Source organism: Vulpes vulpes, chromosome 10 (assembly GCF_048418805.1).
Source record: "Vulpes vulpes isolate BD-2025 chromosome 10, VulVul3, whole genome shotgun sequence".
Lineage (NCBI taxonomy): Eukaryota > Metazoa > Chordata > Mammalia > Carnivora > Canidae > Vulpes > Vulpes vulpes.
In genome coordinates, this window is record NC_132789.1 from 81,842,545 (window position 1) to 81,856,422 (window position 13,878).

Here is a 13,878-nt window from a genome sequence, read left to right on the forward strand (position 1 = left end):
CAGTGTAGACCTTAGCAGGTTGGCTTTCTTGAACACTTCCCCGGGCTTCAACACCCTCATCCCTCAAATTTTCTCTCTCTCAATATTAGAAACGAGAACAAAAGTTATCGTTATCATCATTACTGATTTTTTTAAAAAAGTAAGTACTTGTGGCCACCCTTCTTCGCAAGAACCGCAGAGATGGTGCTGCGGGCCCACAGCCCTGGGCTCCAGCGTGGAGGAGGAGCCAGTCCCTTCGGCTGGGAGTCGCGGGCGAGCAGGGGCGCAGGGGGCGTGAGAGAGGCTATTCTGGATTCCGAGCGGTAGCCGGGAGGCAACGCAGCCCTCCGCGGCCGGCCTGCCCTCCGCTGGGGGAGCGGATGCGCCCGCGCCGTAGGGCGGGTGGGGGCGGGGAGCTGGCGGCCTCCCGCGGCCCGAAGCCCCGCCCCGCCCCCGCCGCGGGCTTCCTCTCCGCCTCCGTCTGCCCCGCCTCCTCACTATAGCCCCGCCCCCTCCCGGAGCCCCGCCCCCGCCCGCCGCGGGCTTCCTCTCCGCCTCCTCGCCATAGCCCCGCCCCCTCCCGGAGCCCCGCCCCCGCCCCGCCCCCGCCCGCTGCGGACTTCCTCTCCGCCTCCGTCTGCCCCGCCTCCTCGCCATAGCCCCGCCCCCCGGAGCCCCGCCCCCGCCCGCCGCGGGCTTCCTCTCCGCCTCCGTCTGCCCCGCCTCCTCGCCATAGCCCCGCCCCCCGGAGCCCCGCCCCCGCCCGCCGCGGGCTTCCTCTCCGCCTCCGTCTGCCCCGCCTCCTCGCCATAGCCCCGCCCCCCGGAGCCCCGCCCCCGCCCGCCGCGGGCTTCCTCTCCGCCTCCGTCTGCCCGGAGTCCCGCCTCCCCGTCTGCGGCCCTTCCCCCGAGCGGAGCGCGCTGGAGGCGGGGACCGGCCGGTGGCGGCGCGGGGAGGCGGTGCGCGGTTAGCAGCTCGCCGCGGTCCCGGGCGGCCAAGGGCCCCAACGGCTGGTGTCCTTCGAGGGCGGGCGGAGCTGTGTGGTCACGAAATAGCTGCCTCCTACCCCTTCCTCCCCACCTTGCGCCCCGCCCTCTGGCCCTCCCGACGTCTGCGAATAGAAGAGGTAATTCATTAAAAGTCGTAGCACCAGCGCTCCCTCCCCCGCCGCCCCCAAGCCCCTGGTGGTGGTTTTTGTTCTTTAGCCCAGGTTAGGCTAAATACATTCCCAGGAAGCCATCTGGTCCGGTTCCCGGGATCCCTTCGTATGGTTTCCACGAAGCTCGCCAAGCCGTGCACTGACAATGCAGCCCTGGAGCCGCTCGGGAACCTCCAGGAGTTTGGCCTTTGCCAGCCTCGTTTAGAGAATCTTAGGCGTGGGGAGGTGGAGGCCCCTGTGTAAGTTCCGAGTCCAGTACCTTAGGGTCCTGGTCTTTGCTGTAATTAATATGCTTTACTCCTCCAAGAAAATACCATTCTCCCGTTAACTGGTATCAGTCATTCATTCATTCATTCATTCATTCGGTATTTGCTATATGCGAAGCATTGCTTATTAGAATTCCGTTTTAATTCTGAAACTCTGCGTTAACAATTTTACAGATGAGTTTACAAAATAACCTGGCCACAGAAATTGAGTTCGACCGGCAACATTTGTGTGGTTAGGTCTACACCTTTTGTCTTTGTTGTCTCCCATTCCTCTGCCCACCACTGAAAAAAAAAAAAAAAAACCCAAACATGAGCTTGTGGGAAAATATTCCCTTAGCACATGGATTGGGGTTTGTGGTCCAAGAAAAAAAGGAAACAGCCAGGTTCATAAAATCATAGTGTTATAATCGCAAAGTTCTTAAAACTCATCAAGATGTATTGATAAGACTGAAAAGGTATAGGGACTTCAAGGTCACTGGCCTCTCAGTACTGTGGCCTAACTTGGGGAGGAGACCCAGCCGGCACTTGCTGCAAGTATACTGCAAAAAGGACTTGGGGCCAACAATTCAGTTGTAGTACATCCTCTCCCCCAGGCTCTTCCCTCTGCCGTTCTCTCTCTGTTCTGCTCTGGGTCTTGCCTGTGGGGGTGGCAGCCCTCTTTCTTGCTACCCCTACCCTAGGCTTCGTTCCCTTCTTTCTCTTTCTCTTCCATCTCCCCACCCTACGCCAGGCCTGACCATGATATTTTATTTGGGTTTTTAAAATGAAACCAGGTGCTGCCTAAAACAAAGACTAAGTAATAACAAGGAAAGACTATCCAACGCCTAAGGAATGTGCTGAGTTTTATGACTCAGGCTGTCCTGGCAGAGAACTCCGACTTACATGGAGAGGTGGGTGGCACGAAGCTCGGACCATACATGGCAGCCCTGGCCTCCCCAGATAGGCACGGGCAAGGCAGCCTGTGACTCATTTTCATAAAACCAGAGACTCCTGTTCTTTGTGGAGCAAGACTTCGGGGGGGCGAGAGCCAAAGGATCTTCAGGTTTTCCTTGGGGCCAGTTGGGGCTGACATGGCAGGGGCCACCTTGAGGCCTGCAGGGGCAGGGCGCCTGGGCAGGACACCGCCCCTGGAAGGAACCCGGCTTGCGGGGCCTGGATGAGGGTTTTAGTGCGCTGAAGGGATGGGTAATGCGTCTGCTGCCAAGGGACGTGAGATTAGCCCGTGTGGTCCTGGGAGACAAGGGCTCGAGCGCCAGGTGACCGGGTTGCCACAGGGCCTCGGAGGAGGGGAATGTGGCTGGGCCGCCGCGAGCCCTTCCAGTGCCGCCGCTGCCCGGTCAGGAGCGGGCACGGGAGTGGGGGGCTGCGGGTAGGCCCCGGGGCCCCCAGGCACACAGCGCACGTTCTGGGAATTCCTCGCCCATGAGTGTGGTAACGGGGTGAGGTGTACATTTTTTTCTGTTACTAAGAGACAGGCTGAGAGCACTCGGAGAAGGTGGTGGGAGGGGTCGGGGGGTGACAAGGAGGCGTTTGTGCTTCCTTCGCTACACAGGCCGGGTGGAAGGGCACCCACAGTGCCTCCTCGGGTTTCCGCCACCTCGGAGAAGGCTGTCACTCTCTGAATGAGAATGGATCTTGACTGGCATGAATGAGATCTCCATGCAGCAGCCTCTTGGAACAGGGCCGTATTTTTCCTTTTTTTCTTTCTTTCTTTCTTTTTTTTCTTTTTCTTTTCCTTTCCATGGAATACCCTGTTGAAAAGCTACAGTGACGATTCCATAATTGCAGGAAAAGCTCTGCTCCACTTTTTCATTAAAGTCTACTTACCTGGAAAAAAGAAAGTCTTTTAAGAACCATGACTTCATACATATTTATAGTGTGAACAGGCGTCACTCTGGTTCTGCCGGAGAATGGGCTCATTCAGTTTTATTTATGATGTGACACTCGAGTGAGTGACATCCGTCATCTGGGTCGGTCCTCTGTTCCACTGAAGCAAGTTTATGGAGTGATTATGCCTGCAAATATTTGCTATATTTAGTCCCTCTCCTCCCCTAACCCCCTCTTAGCCCTTTAAACTCCCCCAAACCAGCCAAAAGCCAAGCTTGTGGTCTAGGGAAGGTTTGAACCCTAATGACAAGGCACAGGGGCTCAAACAAATGCCGTGGGAGCCGGGAGGCAATTAGAGCGGGAATGATGGCTGTTACTCTAGCGTTTGTGCACTGAGGTGCTTTGGTTGGGCCGGTGTCTAGCAGGTGAGGGCTCTCAGCTGGGCATGCAGGCTTTGACAGGTGATGGGCACAAGTCTGAGTGACAGATGCAGATGGATACTTAGGAAACTTTCCTTCCCAGGGAGCTTTCTCTGGACAGGCTCTCACAGCCTGCAAATCTGTCACAGCGCACCCTGGGGCTCTGGGGGCAGGGGACGGTAGGAGCTCTGTGACCGCTGCTGGGTCAAGGTTTCTGGTGGAACCGGAGACTGTCCCCACTCAGCCACACCTGGCCCCTGGCTGGGAGGGTGACGGCTGCCCTTCATCTGCTAGGGAGGCAGGAGGGCCACCTTTGGCTTCTAGCTTTACAGCTGCACATGCCCCGACCTAGGCATTCCAGGCTGGACCCAGGCCTAACCACCCCCTCACCCCCCTTCAGTGCTCGCCTGTGATCAGCTTGGCCACCTATTGTTTATCCTGGGAAGGGCCAGGTCTTGGCACAGAGGCCTGAAGTGTTGCCAGCATTTTATTTTTAGAGACAGGAAAATGTTTGCTTTTTGGCAGCTGCTTTTTTTTTTTGGGCGGGGGGGGGGGGGGGGCATATACCGTGATGGTGTAAAAAAGTTCAAGTGAGAGATTCCAAGCCTTAAACTCATGGCATAGGATATAGGCAATAGTACCATGAACCTCTCAACAGAAGCCTTTGTGGAGCTAAGACCTTTCATTAGCAGGCCCCTTCTGCAGAGTCCCGCCAGCCCCACCCTGGTGGCAAGAGGCCTCTCACATCCATAGACCCCATGGACTGGACGTTTAATGAGTCCCTTTGCAGTGTGTCAGCTGGTCTGAGATTTTGTAGCTCTTACTTCCAAGTCTTCTCCTTCTATACCAATTCATAACGTAGTCCAACTTGGTAGAGTAAGAAAAACAATCAGCCTGCTAAGTCTGAGGTTTATCATCCCTCCTCAGACCCACGGTCATTGTTATCATGATCAGTGGTGCAAAGCAGCCAGCTTCCATGGCAGAGAGTGCATTACTACATTCAGAATACATTTCCAAGTTTTATTGGAATTATTATTTACCCCTATATGGTCTCTCTTAAAACATATTTTTGTAGTTCCTGTGATTCTGGCTACTGACTATTTATCTGAAAGCATCTTGTAAACTGTAGTAACATACTATGCGAAAAGGTAAAATGGAATGGAAACCAAAACCAGAAACAGACTTATAAATACAGAGAACAAACTGGTAGTTGCCAGAAGGGAGGGGGTGGGGGGATGGGTGTAATAGGTAAAGAGAATTAAGAGGCGCAAACTTCCAGATATAAAATAAATAAGTTACGGAGAAGAAAAGTACAACATAGGGAAAATTGTCAATAATATTCTTCTAACACTGTGTGTGACAGATCGTGATTACACTTACTGTGCTGAGCACTGAGTAATGTGTAGAATTGCCGAATCACTGTGTTGTATGCTTGAAACTAATATAACATTATCTGCAAATCATACTTCCATAATAAAGTTTTTAAGAAGTAAAGAATTGAAGTCTTCTACCTTCCTTTCTCCCTAATCTTTTTAAAAATTGCTTTTTTCCTTGAAGTATAGTTAACACACAATATTACATTAGCTTCAAGTGTACAACACAGTCGTTTGACAAGTCTGTATGTTATTCTGTGTCCTCACAAGTGTACTTACCATCTGTCTCCGCACAAGGCTATTACAGTACCATTAACTATATTCCCTGTGCTGTCTCTTTCATCCCTGTGATGTGTTCATTCCATAATAGGAAGCCTGTACCTCCCGCTCCACCATTTTGCTGATCTCTTCCCACCTTGCCATGGGAATCACCACAAAAATAACCTTTTAATCGCAAAATAGAACACACATACATTTGGGGCACCTGGCTGGCTCAGTCGGTAGAGTGTGAGACTCTTGATCTTGGGGTCATGAGTTTGAGCCCCATGGTGGGCATTTAGCTTACTTAAAAAACATGAATACATTCTTCTTTGCCACCTGATTACCTTTTATATTCATTATTCTTCTTGCTGGAGTATATCCTTTGGTAGGTTTTCTTTTCCTCTCTTTTCTCTGCTAGAAAGTATCTGTGGAAAATAAATTTTGAGGGTTTGTATGTCTGAAAATATATTTTGATCTCTCCCAGGTGTGAATGTGGTTTGTTATACAACTCTGAGTTGGAATTTATTTTTCCCGAAGCTACTGTTCCATTATTTTCTTGAAACTTCAATGGTTGATCTGAATTTCACTCCTTTGTAGGTAATCTATCTGTATCCTATTTTTCTTTTTTGGACTTTTTCATTTTGAAGCTCTGGAGTTTTATTTTTCACATCTTTCTCACCTTGATGTTCTGGAGTTTTATGACGATATCTCTATATGTCAATTTATTTTTAAAGTTTATCCTCCTTGGAACTGATAGGCTCCTTCAGTCTGAGGGCTCCAGTCTTTCTTTAGTTCTAGAATGTGAAGCAGTAAGGAAAAAAAACCCAGAAAAGTTATAGGGATCTATATACTAAAGTGCTAAGGAGGGGAGAAAAGGGACTGGGTGGCTTGAGTATTGGAGGGGGAATTTTAAGGTTCTAGAGAGAGGGAGAAGAGTAAGGTTTGGAGGGATTCATTACCAATAAGGTGAAGAAAATGTCCTCAAGATTTTTAAGAGTTTGCGTGTACATTAAGAATATATTCTCCTCTTTGGTTCTGTGGAGATGCTAAGAGTTGAATTGCTGTTAATTCTATTTTTCCTGTGGGACTGTGTGTGTGTGCGTGTATGTGTGTGTGTGAGAGAGATTTGGCGCTGAGACTGAACCACAAGATTGTCTTGGATTAACTAGTTACAAAAACGACTATTATTATTATTATTGACTGTTAAGCAAGTTTCTTTCTTTCACTCTTTCTCTGTGTCCTCTCTTAACTTCTCCTACCTAGTCCAGGCCAAAGGTTCTTCTTTTATATGATGAAGAAATGGAATTAGAAGCTCTGAAGTCCCACCATTTCCCTCTGACTCATTCCCTCTCTCTTCCTCATCTTTGATTCACCTACTTACACATTTTCTTAATGGCTAATAGCTTATAAGAAGCTTAGACAAGTAGTTTGTTCACTCATTTCTGTAATCTAATTAGTCACTAAATGAGCTGTCATGAATAGATGATAGATTTGGACTGAGAAGACAGCACATGAGCAAGCTTACAGCAGGTGAGAACTCCTGTATAAGATCTGGCACGTGAAACTCTGCCAACCTCCTCAGAAACTACTCCTCTAGACCAAGGAATTCATTCCATAGATTCTCTTGGTCCACCCATTGGAGTTGCTAAGTGGCACAGAGGAGAGATTTGGAAAAGGCTCAACTTATAACAGCATCTCTGAGCAAACAAAGGCAGAAGATGGCAACAAAATCATGTTATTCTTCTTGAAACGTAATCATTGAGGCAGTTTGTATTTTATCATGTGCATGCCTTACCTCTTACACAGTACTACAAGAAATAGTTATTAAACTTTTCAAAGTATGAGGAATAGTGGAGTAATCACCGAGGGCCTAAATTCTCCTGGGAGATTCGGATTGCATGACGGCTATTTCTTCCACTTCTAAATATACACACAAAGGTGTTTGATATGAAGAAACAGCAAACATATGTAGCCTGTGTAATCTGAATTACTCACTCTTGGAGCTCAACAGTAATTAGGGCTCAAGTAGCTACAGCCCTGCCACCTCTGACAAATACTGAGTTCCGAGTTGATAGATGTGGCTATTCTCATTAGAATTTGAGACATGCCTAACTAGGAGTGCAGTGTATCATATTAGTAGCATTTTGATGTGCAGTGTGGCCCTTTTCAGATGACTCCAGATATAGCGATTGCACGTTGGCAGCTGGATGCCTAGTGGTCTTGGGTAGGATGGGAGATGATGATGGGAATGAACTCCCAAGTGCTGAAACTCTACCAAGGTCAAGGTCTGCTGGCCCTCCCTATTCTAGACTGAGGAGTTTGTTCAGTAGATTCTCTACGTGCACCCATTTGGAATTGACGTGGGAAGTAGAGGAGAGAGATCTGGAAAAGGGAAACAACTGATGTTCAACCGACAATAGCATCGCTGAAGCCAGAAGATGACACAACATTAAGTTCAGGAAACCTATGAAAATATAGGGCAGCCAGGTGAAAGTGGTTCATCTGGGTCCTGAAGGGAATGGGATGTTTCTTCGAGTTGCCATCAGCATTTCTTCTTTTTTGGAATGTAAGTTTTTCTCTACTTTGTGCATGCCCAGTGCTGTGCCCATCTCCAGAGAGGGTATGTGCTTTCCAAATTATGGATATTCCTGCCCTTCTGCAAAAAGTGTGGCAGCACGAGGCTTTAAAAACTGCGCTTTACAAAAAAAGAACCATGCATTTACTTTATAATCTCATGATGCTGTAGGGTGTCTTCAGTTCTCCGTTAATCTATAATTGACCGTGGCTCCCAACTCTTTAGATTTCCTCAGTTCTCCTTCATCTTCGGTGTAGCCTTTATGCTCAACAATCAGTGCTCCATGCATTTATATGTAAATACTCTTCTGGAATTTGGTGCCCGAGCATCCATTTTCAAAGGGAGAGATTCTGAAATAATACCCACCCCTCGTTTTGAAAATGTCAGTTTTCATAGAACAACATTTGTATAAAGCAGGCCCACCTCTCAAGAAATATGTGAAAAGTATCTAGCAGATGTCATTACTGCAAAGCATTCCCCTCAAAACCCTCACATTTTCACCTCCTCTGGATCTGCTGCTTTATGGAAGAGCCCGCCGCCGTGACACATACCCTCTGCTTCTCCAAGTGTGGTCTGCGAGGCCCTGCCAGATGGTCTCCTTCAGAATAAATGCTTTCAATATGATAATGTTTATATTTGTGTTTCTGGCATGAATTAATAATTTTCTCATGATATTTAATAAAAAACAGATGATTTCGTTTCTATCTCATAAAATCCAGTACCTTTCTTTCCGTTATGTCTGATGAGGGTGATTTTTCTCCTGTTGTGGGATGACAGCAAGCAGAGGTAGTAAAGTGAGTGAGCTGCAGCTCTCTTCCTCAGCTGAAGCGGCGTGCAGTCTAGAACAATTTGAGATCTGTTGCTTTCCACAAAGGTCGAGTTTGCAAAACCTTAGAAAGGGACAGTTAGTCAAGGCTCCAACATAAACAACCTTTCTTAAGCTTCAAGATTTACCCCCTGGGTCTAATATTCTGGAATTTGGTGACTATGTCTGTGCTCTCTGGCCACATCCATCGTGGTTTTTTTTTTTTTTTTGAGACCTATCATATTCCCCTCTAAGCCTTCATCTTTCCACACTGAAACCCTTGTTTTATAATTCTAGCCACGGTAGAGAGGGGCTGGGGAGTGACTTTCCATCTCTTGACCATCTTTTTTTCATTTCTCTAGACTCGCATATTTAGAAGAAGTGCTACTAAATTTTATCCATGCAGCCCATTTCCTGTGGATGTCTCTGGCTAACAGGAACTGGTCCAGGCACAGCAATAGCAGGCATGGTGTGAAGACAGACTTGATGCACCAAAGGATGAGTTATATCCAAAGTGATATGGAAAATTGGTCTGGAGTGTGGCTGAGGATTGTAATGTCAGCAGTTTATGCTTCTCCTCTTTGAAGGCATGTGGGGTAGGGAAAGGAAAAAGGGTAGGTTTCCTTGAGAGAGAAGGGAGGATTGGGCATTTTTTGGCAAGGGCCAGGCATATGTGATTTTTTTCTTTCACTACCAAACTTAACACAAGAGCAATCTTTTCTTCTTGTCACCAGTTCCTCACCATCAATTCATTCTTTTCCCTATAGGAATTCAGTTTTCATCCCCAGTCGGCCACTGAAACTGAAACCTCAAGGATCACCAAGGACCATCAAATTGGTAAAGACTAAAATCCAACTTCAACCTACTCATCCCTCCGTCCAGTGTCATATAAAAGTCTCTCTAACCTTGGCTTCTCTAACAATGCTGCATTTACCTCTAACTTCTCTGGTGGTTTCTTTTAAGTCTCCGGAGTTGCTTCCTCCTGCTTCTCCACTAAGCTGGCATCTCCCAGCATTCTGTCTTTGGCGCCTCTGCCACTGTTTTGTTGTTGCCGTTGCTACCATGATGTTATCATCCTGTCCGCTGGCTCCACCTCTCATCTTTGTGTCTATGAGTCTGATCATGAACTTTCTTCTGAGCCATGGAATAAATTGTTTACAGTCTTTCCTATGCAAAAAATGTCCCACTCAGACAGGAAACTATTGCAAGACACCTGGCAAGGATGCTAGGGACCTGCATCAGGATGTTAAGAGTGGAAAGACAGATAGAGTCATGAAATACTTGGCAGATAAACACAGCTCTGATGGACTGGCTATCCAAAGAAAGGAGGAGGAGAGATAGAAGTTGAGGCCAGGTGTTGTAGCTTAGGTCATCTGGAGGATGGGCTGCCCTTCCTGAGCTAAGGACTACGTGGTTAAGGGGTAGGGGCAGGTCTGAGGGACAGGATGATGGCTCCCCTTTAGGACATTCTGGACATACCACATCTCTCCGCCTTTTTTGTCATTCAAGTCTTCCTTTGGTAGTGCTGCTAGAATTCTCTTCCTTAAACAAGAGTCAGATCATGCCATTCTCCTCTTCAAATGTTTTTTTAGTGCTTATTAACTATGGAATAGCTTAGACATTCAGTCTCCTTAACAAGGGGTCTGAAGCCTTGCACAAGCTGGCTTTGTTTGGTTTCATTTAATCCCCTAGCACAACAGAATCCACCATGCAATTTCTCACCTTTTTGCTTTTTCTCAAGCTGTTGTCTCAATCTGGAATGCCCATCCCCACTTTTTCTGCCTAGAAAATTCCACTCATCGTTTAGATTGCGGGTTGCATGGGATTACGTCCCTCATAAAGCCTCCTCTCACCCTGGTTGGAACTAGTAACTCTTTATTCATTTTTCCCACAGCAATTTATGTATATTTTTCCTGGTATTATAATGCACTTGCTCAAACGTGCATTTCCTCTGCTGGCTGATAAGCTTCTCAGAGCTGCATATTCTTATATGTCTTATATGCATCTTCTTATATGTCTCTGTTTCATACCAGCTGCTTACACATGACTTCCCACATACTTGTTGCTATTTAAATAATGAAGGCAAAGCAGAGAAATTGGTCAGGGTTAGAAGGAAGGGGAGTCAGGTGGGGGAGAAGTGATTGGTAGGATAGGCTTGGACCTGCTTTAGAATATGGCCAACTGGGATGGATGCTCTGTGTGAAGAACAGATGTAGGGTATAACAATGAGGGAGGCAGTGGATTCTGGGTAACGTGCAGGGTTCATATTTAAAGGCAGGATCTCGTGACACAAAATCATGCATGTATACAATTTAGCCTTACTCACAGGCAGACAAGCCAAGTTGTAAAGTCCTTCATTGGCAGGAAATTATTATTCTGCCCATTTAAAAAGATACATGGTCTCTTTGTGTAACCAAGACTCCTGCATATTTAGCTCTTGCAGCTGCTAGGTCTATTGTCTGATGCCATAAAGAGATGGGACCTTGACTGATAGTATGGTGATGACCCATTGCTGTGTCCATCTATTTAATTGTAGAAAAGATGGGCAGGGGGATATTCTGATTAATGGGATTTCTTTGACCCTTAATTATTCTTTTCATATGTTACTCTTTCATCAACCTATATTTATTTTCAGCAGCACAAAGGAAAAATGAAAAAAAATTATCTTTTAATAATAATGTGAATCCCAGAATAATAAAATTCACGGCCTTCCTACAGGATGCTGTCACACAAATACATATCTATTATGTTTATATCTGTATTATGTGTATACTGTATGCACTCTTTATATATATTTTCTATATAACTATCCATTGGTCCATGCTTAGCCCAATCCTCTATTAGCAGAAGGACTGGTGGTTGTGATCTAAGCGTGATGATTTAGTGTTTAATCAGAAGAGAAAAATTGTAGACCTCCCAAACTCTGAAGTGGGCAGAAAAATATTTTTAGCCAATTTTTTTTCTCCCTTGAGTCTCTTGTGGTTTGAAAATGTTGAGATGTCATTTTTGCTTTAACTGCATTGCAAGGATTCTGCTTTGTGACCACTTTTGTTTCCAAAGACTGACTTCAACTCGTTTATTATGTGTTGCGGGGGGAAAGGGGCCTTATAGATCATCTCGTTCAGCCTATAATTTCTGAGTCAGTCCTCAAACTCTGGTGATCTGATTGCATGGCATTGGCCCTCGAGGCTGGAAAAGACCATCTGCAATCCAGATAGTCCCACCGACTAGGGCAGAGAGCCACCTGTTAGGGATGGACTTGGGGGAATGTAAGCCTGAAGTGAGAATTGAGGTGGACTCTGCTCTGGGTCAATAATTATATTGAAGACTAGGAACTAATTAACGAATCCCTGTCCTAACTCTTATTGAAACAATTCCAAAGGGGTATAGGACTTGACCTTCTTTTTCTTCTTTGCAGCTCCACCCAATGACCAATGTCAGCAACATTTGCATTTCCTGTTTTATAGACTCCCCCAGCTATCAAGAAAGAATTCTGAATAGGATATCTGCTACCTCCTAAAGAAGAGGTCTTGCTTGATAACTTGAGACCAGTCAGACCTCAGACAAGGAAAGAATGTACCCCTCAGGCCCCACAGTCATCACACTTTATTTACCCCCAGGGACTGCTTTAGGGATACTTGCTTTGTCAGTTAATGGTAGTTCTTTGCAAAAATAAACCTCCTTTTGTGTAGGACTTTTCTGTTTTGAAACAGTGGGATAAGTAAGAATGTTGGTGGGGTCTCTGGAATATCTGTGGTTCATGGCTCTTCAGAATGGGGTCTGAATCCCCAAGGGCATTCTTTTATTCCGTAGATTGTGCCCACAGGTTCCAAGGCACCGTTGAGAAGGATTCCAGTTTTACATTCTGTCTTCTGCAAGCATGATGTAGTCACCCAGCTGCTCTCTCCTTTCATCTCTCCCCCCCTTTTGTAGACCTAGAGCTCCTCTTGGGTCTCCTTCTTCCCCACAGATTGAAAGCCACAGGTGGGAGTGGGGTGGGGTGGGGGGCCTTGAGTTCTGTTTCAGCGGTTAATGAGATGTGCCTTCTCCTTCAAATTGTTCACAAGCCCCACATCAGCTTTGGCGGGCAGGAGTTCTAACATGATGCTTCATGTGGTAAGGAGGTACCTGTGCTCATCAGACCTTCCTATTTCTCCCTGTGCCCTTGTCTGTGACCAGCACCAGGGCTCTGTTAAATCATCAGGGAGCTTTTGGTGGCCAAGAAAGGGAGCCAATCAGCCTAGACACATTATAGGAAATATGGCCTTGAGTCTTAAAGTATATTTATTTAACATGACGTAGGAAAAGTATGTATGATTTTGGATTAAATTCAAGCAGGGGTGGGGCACCTGGGAGGCTCAGTGGTTGAGCATCTCTGCCTTTGGCTCCAGTTGTGATCCTAGGGTCCTGGGGTGGAGTCTCACATCGGGCTCCCTGCGGGAACCCTGCTTCTCCCTCTCCCTGTGTCTCTGCCTCTCTCTGTGTATCTCAGGAATGAATAAATAAAATATTAAAACAAATAGTTCAAGCAGGGGCCACAGTACGGGTTTGGAGCCGCCCCGGGGCATGAACAGCAAGCTAGGTAAGCAAAGATGTTAGGGGCTGTGGTCTGTTCCATCACGGATGGCTCAGATCCCAGTCATTCCTCAGTCCTGGAGGCTTTTCTCAATCACAGGACAAATGTGAGGTAGGTGTGGGATTGAAGAAAAGAAAATATACAAAATGAAAAGTCACTCTGGCCTGTAGTACTAGCAAAAGGCAAGGAAGTCTGACTTATCTGAATATTTTTCAGTCAGTATCAGCCCCCGCCCCGCACCCAACAAAACTGGTCTTGAATCAAGTTCTCGCACTTGATTCGATCACCCAAAGGAGCTATTGGATGAAAAAGTGAAAGGGAAGATGGTGTCTGGTTAGTGACTGGTCATTTTCAAAGTGGTTTCTTCTACATCATCTCATTTTATGAAAAGTAAATGTGATCTTTAAAAATGTTAGAGTGAAGCAGTTCATAATTTCGCACAAGGAGCAAAGGACATTATATTTATAAGCGTGCAAGCTGTGAACCAGATAGAACATTCTCTTTTGCTGCTTTGTATTTTTTTATCAACTGTCACAGATTCATAGGGAAGATCTCTAAGAAATAGAACTTCATGAGTGATTTTTAAAAATTATTGTTTGAACTCAGTGTGCTCTTCATGTTTTATTTTGGCCTCAGTT

General features: G+C 46.4%; 1 long non-coding RNA gene across 1 annotated transcript; it reads left to right on the forward strand.

Annotated features, from left to right (window-relative positions):
* Nucleotides 1-887: 887 nt before the first annotated feature.
* Nucleotides 888-12,198, forward strand: LOC112934687 (uncharacterized). Its single transcript, XR_003238011.2, has 3 exons — nucleotides 888-1,105; nucleotides 9,432-9,501; nucleotides 12,083-12,198. It is a non-coding gene; the product is annotated as an uncharacterized lncRNA (long non-coding RNA).
* Nucleotides 12,199-13,878: the final 1,680 nt, after the last annotated feature.